Genomic DNA, 10,007 nt, shown 5'->3' on the forward strand with positions numbered 1-10,007 from the left:
GGACAATTTGACAGAATCTGAGAAGGCTCTCATTGTCTGTGAGCTGGGCTTCTGTGAGAGAGATGTGGCAGAGAAAACTATGTTAGATCCGGGAATGTGTATCCAACCACACGCACGTATATATGTGATACACACATACAATCAACTTAACTCAGCTCAATTTTGATCCCCCCCCCTTATTACAGTATAATAATTCAATATATGCATATATTGTGAAATGATTACCACAAAAAGTTTAGTTAACACCCACCACCTCACATACCCACAAATTTCTTTTTCTTGTGATGAGACCCTTTAGGATCTACTCTCTTAGCAATTTTCAGACAAGCTCATTAGTTCTATAAATGATTTTTCTAAAATGCAAATTTCATACAAAAATAATATCATAGCCCATGAGAAAAGTTAACAAATGAGAGAGCCCCATCTCTCAATTTCTGGGATTATCAGTACTTAGAAAAAAAATTACATGTGTCTTTTCGACAGGATATTTCTGCATAATAATTTGTTAAGAGACTGGATTCTTTCAACAGATTAGGTTCAGTAAATGAGAAGGGACGTATGGGGCTGAATCTCAGAAGAGTGAAGCTTTGATAAGGGAATAGTAAGGAGAACGGGAAGGTGGGTAAGAATGACACATGAGCAATGATGTCCAGGCAGCACAGGCCCAGCTAGTGCCTAAAGGTCACAGACCAAAGGCAGAGACAGAGAAAGAAGGGACAGGGGATGCTGAAGACAAAGTTCATCTCTGTAATATTTTGTTCAGAAGCAGTCTATCTCTAGTGGATAAACAAGGTCTTGTTTTCTGTGGTGTCCATTTGTTTATTGTCTGTTTTCAGTAAGACAGTCGATCTAGAGAGATAGAAGACAGACTCTATCTATTTTCTCACTCTACTGCCTTCCTCCTTCAGATGTAAGGAGCAATGAATAAAATATGTCCTTGAGAGGTCAAATCTAGATTGGAAAAAAAATACTGGAGAAAAAATTAAAAACTAAAGTAGTTTTAGCTTTTATGTAGTTCCTGTGAAATCACAAGCAAGAACTAGCGGCAGGTACTTGACAGAACATGAAGTCTTGTGCTCTGTGTTCTCTGCAGGAAGAGATGAGGTGATTCTTTGGACACTGATCAAAATTCCCTGCCTCCCTCAGGGTAGCTGAACATTGGAATGGCAGGAGCACTGCGCCATCTTGTGGGAAGACACAGGGCATCAGCACTCATTTGCAGACACTTTTTACTTTACACACACACACACACACACACACACACACACACACACACTCTTGCTTTTTCAAGGAAGACTTATGAACAAAACCCAAAGCTCAGTTGACAACTATAAAAACACCATCAATTAAAGATATCCTCTAGTAAGTTTCACAAAAAAATTAATGTATAAATGAAAATGTTTAGAATGTAATACCTCTCTAAATCCTTAAACTTTCAGAAAGAAATATAATAATAATATTTGAGAGTAAATGAATGTGTACTCTGTGCAACATAGGTGTATGGTCTAGGTACTTTCTGTGTATTAATATATGTTATCCCCACAACCACCCTATGAGATATGCCCATCATCTTCCCATTTTACGGTGAGGAAACTGAAAGACAGAGAGGTCCAGTAACTTCCCCAAAGTCACACAGCTGGTAGGTGGCGGAGCAGGAATACAACTAGAATCTTAAGCTCTTAAGCACCATGTTAGGCTGCTTCTCTGACACACGCAGTGTAGCACAGTGACACTGGATCTCATTAAGCAAGCAAGGTAAGGGGATAAAAGACTTTGAAAACCATGTCCCTAGAGCACACAACTCTGATTTCAAATCACTTCCCCAAGCAGAAAAACAACTTCCTGAGCTTCCTATGAGGCAGAAGCTTTACAAAAAACAATGTTTTGAAAATCACATTTATAACAAAGTTCCCTTTTCAGAAACACGGAATTTGAAACTAACAGGCAAGATCCCTTGACGCTCCTGATCATTATATCACCACCATCACCATCATCACTGCTGCCATTGTCAAAACCATCATCATCATCATCATCATCATCATCATCATCATCATCTCTAGCATTTATGAAGTGTTTACTCTGTGTCTTGCACTGTATTCAATGTCTTCAGATTATGTGCATACAAACCCTTATTTTACAGACAAGGAAACTGAGGCCCACAAAACTTGGGGGACTTGCCAAGACTCCATTAATAGTCAGTGGTGCAGCCTGAATCTATGGCCACACACAGCCCAGTGCATTTCCCTCTAAACCATGCCCATCTCCCACTAGATGGAACAGTCATCAACAACTAACTTTTGGAAGAATGATGGCATGTTTTCCATCTCCAACTATCTCATTAACACTAATTTTCTCCAAAAATGCTTTGTCATTCCTCTGAAAGCCATTAGCTTCTTTCTTTTCCAGGAATGACATGTTGTCATTTTAGCTTGGTTACTTTTGATGCAGTATAATCTGATTTTGCTAGGAACCAGTTATTCTTCTTACATCTGTTTGATCATTCAGCAACTAATAGGCATTTTCCACAACTGCTGATATAAGAAAGACAAGAAAAAATACAGCTTACCTTGCATACCCTGATTCATCTGAGCTGGGCACAATTCACATATCTTGAATTTGGAAAATGCATAAGTCTCCAGATTTTCACCTCTCTTTATGAGAGAGGGCCTGGAGACTCAGACGCCAGAACGATCAGCCTGTGCGCAAAACTGCTTGGGGTAGTGGCCAGGCAGACTGGATGTAAGGGACAAGGGAGGTGGGAGGTCAGCACAGCACATATCCTTCCCCCAACTTCCAAGGAAGGAACAGTCTCTAACTCAGAAACACAATTGCTCTATGAAAATACATAAAACACCTTAAATTGTGAAAGTCAAGTCATGGTTTTCTTTATAGAAGTAAAAGCCTTTTTATTCAGAGAGAAAATCAAAACCTACCAAGTCATATTTAAGTAATCTGTGTCCTTCCCACCCCAAACCCCAACATGTTAATCAGATTTGTGGTTCCAGCAACAGGACCACTTGGACTCCCTTGAAGAGATAAGCTATCTGGGATGAGAAGAGAACTTGCTGGAAATGCAAGATAAATAAAAGTAGATTGGAGCCTATCTGCCAGGAACCACACTTTTTCCCCAGCCATTTGCAGGGGAAGAGCTAGAGAAGTAGGTTGCTATGCCATTATAGGTCATTTTCTCTCCTGAGCTGTGCCACCCCATGCTCCTTTTTCATTCCAATTGCTGCATTTCCAGAGGATCATACTGCCATTTTTCTCCTCCCTGTCTAACACCAATCGCACTTCTGGGCTGTTGTTCTCACCGTTGATGGTGTTAATCTCCATAGGAACCAATGTGACTCGGAGGGTCAATGTGTGCTTGGCAAGTCTTCTTACAATCATTGCCAGCATGTTACCAGCAATGACAGCATAATCCACAGTGATCACATTTTTGTTTTGTGAATTTGCCCATGAGTCATGCAGTTTAAAGGCAACAGGCTCAAAGGAAATCTTAGCTTAGCACTTTGGAGTAAATCCTATCACAGCCGCCTTCTATGCAAGCTGCATTCCAACATCCCTCATTTCATTTGTCATGGAGTCCACTCCTTGCTAAGGAATGAGGCTTTCTTGGATTTTTCTCTGTATTCATTATCCTAGTCTGGGGTCATTAATTCTATCTATAGATAATAAGAGCTCTTTAATAGAAATAGCAATGGTGATAGAACTAATGGTTCTCCTTTTCATTACAACAATCTCATTTTTCTGTTGTCATTGCTTTCATCTGATAACATGAAATCTGCCCTGTGGCTTTCTACAAGATGACTCCAATGAAAGAAAGCTGTTTGGTCAATTGAGGGGTGTCTCACAAGTTTGTGTGGCCAAAGGCAAATTTGAGATTACCTAATCCAACCCCAGACCTGATGCAGGTGTCCAATAGATGTATCCAGAATCTTTTTGATTAGGGCAAAGGAAATAGAGTCTTCCTCTCCTTCTCAAGGTGCACCATCCAATGGTGGGTTGCTCTAATTATCAGAAAGCCCTTTCTAATATTGAGCTAAATCTGCCCTCTGTAACATTTACCCACATATTATTGTTCTTCTCTCTGGGGAAACACAAAACATACTCTTCCCTTTGTATTTCCACTTTCTCTCTACCAGGGTCCTCTAATACCCAACCCTTCCTGCGCAGACATTAGGACTCACCACATGTTTTCCATGTGTCTATATCCTCCATCATGTGAGTTTCTTAAGGACAAAAAGTATGTCTCACTCTTCTTTGGGTAGCGAGTGCCAACATTTGATGACCCCCATTCTTGCAGTTCACACTGGCTTTTATTTCTCCTGTGGTCGTGCTAGTTCAGGCTAAACATTTTTGACTCCTTCAACTATTCCTCAAGTCAGCAAGCATATATTGCTTCTTCCTGCTTCCTCCTGCTAAAAGGAACACTAATGGCCAGAAAGAGGGTGGACCGAAACATATAATGCCTCTGTGACAAAAACTATACTTTCAAAAATCATGCTATGCAGTGAGGGTAATGAAGTAGTTCAAAAATTCTATAAAGGATGCTCTGGGTCCTTCAAATAGCCTTGAAATTCTACAATAAATGAGAATTTTACAACAGGAAAAGACTATAGACATCACCTCATCCAATCAGTACCCAGGAGTACATAGGGACCCAAGAATCAAAGTGAATTGCCCAAGGTCACAGAGCCTGTTACTGGCAGAGCTAAGACTGAAAACTGTCTTTTTTTGTATCATTTTTCTTTACAATACACCACACTAACTCAAAGGGAATATCATGCCAAGCACTGTGTATGCTCTTGAATAGTTAACTTGTGATTTTTAACATGGAAAGTACCTTCTTAAATCTTGAGACCTAAATTTTAGCACTCTCCTCCTGTTAGCATTGATGAGTTACTAAATATTCTGACAGGGTTTTAAGGCTTACATCTACTGTCCCTGGCAATCTTAGTTTTGATCTCAGAAGACAAAGATCATGGCAATACAGAATCTCCAGAATCTTCTTTGTGCTTATCACATGCCTGCACTTAACACAGTGCCTAGCAAATGCTAGACATTTAAACAATGTTTGCTCACTGAGTAATAACTTTGTAATTATTCATTAATAAATTCAGGATGAAAGTTCAAATGCAGGCTAAATTCCCCAACCATTTGACCTATTTCCTATTTCTAGGCTGAATGCCCAATAATCAATTGATTTATGATCATGGAACTTAAACACTAATGTTTATTCAAACAAAACATAATTTAAAACTCAAAGATGCTTAAAAGCATATACACATACAAGAATATTGCAAATGGGTGACATTGTAAGAGACACCTACACTAGGGATTAGAATCTGAAACATATATTCTCAAGAAGTACAAGAAGAGAGAAAAAGAGAAGAAAAGAGATAAAAATAAAATACTGTTTCCATTAAAAAGTGACTGATATGACATTCCCTTTGTGTTGGTGAGGTACGTTATAAAGAACATGATGTGGAGTGAAAGAACCTGTTTCCATTTCTGCTCTGCCAGTAATGGCGTCTATGGCCCTGGGTTAAATAGATTCCCAAGCCTGAGAAATAAGACGCCATTTATGATACTGTTCATAAAGGGAAACATCAGTCCAACATCGGAACCCAGGGCACTGGGAACCCAAATCTCAGTTCCTAAAACAGTCACTTGACAGGTGAGAAGGAAATTTGTTCCACACTCTGCAACTGAAAGAAAGTTCCCATTAACCCTGAACCCAGCACCCACTGACATTTCTACCCAAGCCATTCTACCAAGGTATAGTAGAAACTTTTTCATCCAATGCAATCAAGAAAATTAAGTGCAAAATTTGGCTCAAGCAGAAAACTATGTAAAAAATACATACCTTAAATATTTTATTTAAACTTCAAACATGAAAGTGTGCATTCATGTGTCCATCTCTGATATATAACAAAGCAGCCACTGCCTGAATTTCCTCAAAGTTATTTTTATTTAAACCACTCTCAAAATGCCTCCTTTACAATTGGTGGTTTGGGTTTTAAGACACTTGAAGCAATCTAACTGTTGATTTTTATATTTTAATTGTACTCCAGTCTTTCAAAAATATATCATTATTTTTCAAAGAAACAACTCTCCTTTTAGCCTCATGATTTATATACAATATATTATTATAATATTGCATAATTTCAAGTATGATGAACAAAAATTTGGCATGGATTTGGGCATGAACAACTGGTTCTCAACCCCTGAGAGAAGGATGTGGGCAGACCACCGGAGAGCCTACCACCCAGAAGTACCCAGCCAAGCATCTGTACAGCACACATAGTACCAGTACCAGTTCATCTAGTAAATCAGTTTTCAAAAGTTCCTATTGCACTTATATGAATGAAGCCTTTATGAGTCTCAGAGGACAACAGTACTGATTGCTAACCCCCTCTCCAAACTTTCCACTGACTATATTTTGATAGGACCACCTGTATTAGTTTTCTAGAGCTGCCGTAACAAATTATCACAGGCTGAGCTGCTTAAACCAATTGAAATGTATTCTCTCACAGTTCTGGATGCCCAAATCAAGGTGTCAACAGGACTATGCTTCCTCTAAAGGCTCTAGGAAAGATTCCTCCTTGCCTCTTTTAACTTTCGCTTTCCTATCAATCCTTAGAATTCCTCAGCCTATGACACCATAAGTTTAATCTCTGCCTCCGTCTTCACGTGGGCATCTTCCCTCTGTGCTCATGAATCTTCACATGGTCTTCTTATAAGGACATTCCTGTCAGTGGATTTAGGTTTTGTCCTAATATCACATGACTCTATTTTAGCTTCATTAATGACATCTGCATAGACTCTATTTCCAAAAAAAAGTTTACATCCCTAGGTCCCTGGTGGACATGACTTTTTGGTGGACACTATTCAACCTGTTACAACACACAATAACCAGCCCTCACCTCTAACTAGGCCTCAAACGTGCTATTTCGTCTTCTAGAAATTCCCCTCCTCCATTCTTTAACATAGTAAATTCATACATCCTTCATTCAATATTCCACTCATATGTCACCTCCTCTTAACTTCTCCCCCAGTTGGATTAAGTACCCTTCCTGGCTTGCTCCCTCAGAGCCCAGTCATTGCCTTCCTAATATCATTCATTCCCTGATACTAACATTGTCTGTTTTCCTTTTCTGTCTCCATCACCATAGCTACTTATTCAACAACTACTGACTGAGCACTTGAAGTGCCTCTCCCATGCTAGGGTTGGGGACACAATAAAGGCTAAGACAGAAGTCTCTGCTTTTTGAAGGGTGGAATGCTTTAAATATTTAAAAGTAAAGAGCATATATTCGATTTTGATCTCCAGAGCCTAGCATGTTATCAGATATACATTATGCACTCAATAAACATCTGTTGAATGAATTAATGAGTAAAAATTTCAGAGGGCAAAGCAAATACTAATGGGTAGAGTGGGGCTGTGGGAGGTCTGAGTACATGGATATTTGCCTGGAGTAAAAATTTTCAGGTAACTCAATATATAATTTAAAAAATGTGCTGCCTCCTTTTTACTTAGTGTTCAGGCAAAAATGCATCAATGGGAGGGAGGTTGGACTATGTAGCTTCTAAGGTACCTTCCAACCCTAAGATTTCCTTCATTCTCTGATAGATTAAATGATGGAGAGATAATTTATTTCTTAATTTTTTTCTTTTTTCTAAACAGATTCTAAAAACCTTAAATGCTTACAATGTACCAGGCATGACATTAAACACTTTATCCCTAATGTTAATTAAATATTCACAATTCATACAAAGCAAGTAAAATAGAAGAGGTCACAACTATTCACCAAAATGGTGTCTTCTCTTTTCCCTGGACACAGAGCTACATTACATTCCCCACTCTCTCTTGTGACTAGGAGTGACCATATGCTGCAATCTCGCCAAAGGGATATAAATGGAAATGATTTGTGATACTTCCAGGCCTGGCCCAGAAATATCCCCAAGGTTTGCTCCTACATTCTCTTTTTACCTTCTAGCATGTTGGAATGGAGATAAATTCTAAATCATGCATTCTCTTTTTTTTTTTCATTTTATTTTTATTTATTTATTTATTTATTTATTTATTCCTAATATGAAATTTATTGTCAAATTGGTTTCCATACAACATCCAGGGTTCATCCCAACAGGTTCTCAAAGGGGGCAATATTGTTCCCAAGAAGTGAAAAGAGCTGTTTGGGGAGCAAAAAAAATTTTAGATATTAAAATACTTGGGGCTCTTCAAAGCTCAACCCTGACTAATAAAATCTCCTAGTATTTAATCTATCTCATTAGGGAGAATTTAAATTAAATTAAATTGAATTGAATTAAATTGAATTAAATTAAATTAATTGTAATTAATTAGGTTTAATTAATTTAATTTTTCTCCTTGGGAAAAATTAAAAAACACTTGATAAATACTGCTCTACAGCAACCTTGGAAGCTACATATTAAAGACAGTGGGGGCATGGGAGCTGGGTGGCTCAGTTGGTAAGCATTCAACTTCAGCTCAGGTCATGATCTCCTTGTTCCTGAGCTTGAGCCCCACACTGAGCCCTCAGCTGTCAGTACAGAGCCTATTCCAGATCCTCCGTCCCACCCCCCTCTCTCTCTAACAAATAAACATTCAAAAAAAGATGGTAAAACTTCCATCAGCCTGAGCTTCTGAGTGACCAACTGAAGGAGAGGCACCTTTGTTACTACCAAATATTATTAGTGAATGAAAATCAAATTTCTATTGTGTTTGAACCATTACACATTCTGAAGTCTAACTGATGCAGCAGCTAAACCATCCTAACTATTATAACTACTATCTTACCCATTTTACACATGAGGAAAATGGAGTTCAAAGAGCACAAGCCCAAGGCCAAGACTACTGTAAATGTTAGAATACAGACCTGAATCTGTTTGATTCTAAAGTCTAAGCTATTGATCCTTATGCTCTGTTGCTTACCCAGCTGTCAAAAGCTACATGTTTCCACTCTGTAAGATGATTTCCAATTGGATTTACTGAAGAATGCTAAATGCAACCTCTAGTTTAAGGATTAAAATTATACTGGTTTTAGTTATACTACTTTTTAGGCATCCACAGCTATAAAGGCTTTCAGAAATCATAACTTTAATTCATGATTACAAAGTTGTGCTGCTGCAAGTCTCTTATAACTGAATGTACACAATAATGAGACATGAAAGGTAGAATGTGAAAATAAATTAATATTTCTCTTTAAAGACACAAAAGCAAGATGCATCAGGTCTAGACGAAACCCACAAAAATTTCAAGTACAAATGAGTAACTGTCAAAAGGCCATGGAATTTGCTTTCATATGCATTACAAAATATCAAAGTTTTCCCAACTGAAAATGCAAAGTCAGGGTAAAGATTTCATGAAAATCTTATCAGAAATTATTTCAGAAATTTTGCTCTTGTAAATGCTTAGATCTTACAAGCATCGTATTCCAGATAATATAAGATCATATTCCAGACAATGATGAGCTTTGTCCTAAAGTTGTGACTCTATAGTTTTCCCAGAGAAATTGCATATGATGTGCCCATGTGGAAACTACTTAACTTGCACTGTCTGCAAAAAAAGTATTAGCAATTCACATAGAAGGTGTTAGGAGCCTTTCATTATCTTTGTAGGCTCACACAACTTTAATGCAGTGTAGGTCTTAGAATCCCTGAATTTAAAAAAAAGACAGTAATAAAAAACTGTTGGCTAACGAAGTCTACTGTGGTGATGGATGGGAAGAGCATTGCTCAAATCTTTTTAATTCTCTATATGAGTTTTATTGTGTGCCCTTTTCTGATGGTCTTTAGATACACAATTGAATAGTACTCTCTGGAGAATTTCCCTCCTTTTTGCTTCCTTTTATTCCACTGCTACTTAAATAAGTTAATTTACTGCTCTGAGACTTAAATGCATCACATTCCAACCTGAAATACAGTAAATGTGAAAAAAAAATGGAACTATTGAATGGTAGATGCAGATTATAGGCTCTTTTAGG

Source organism: Felis catus, chromosome B1 (assembly GCF_018350175.1).
Source record: "Felis catus isolate Fca126 chromosome B1, F.catus_Fca126_mat1.0, whole genome shotgun sequence".
In the NCBI taxonomy this organism is placed as follows: domain Eukaryota; kingdom Metazoa; phylum Chordata; class Mammalia; order Carnivora; family Felidae; genus Felis; species Felis catus.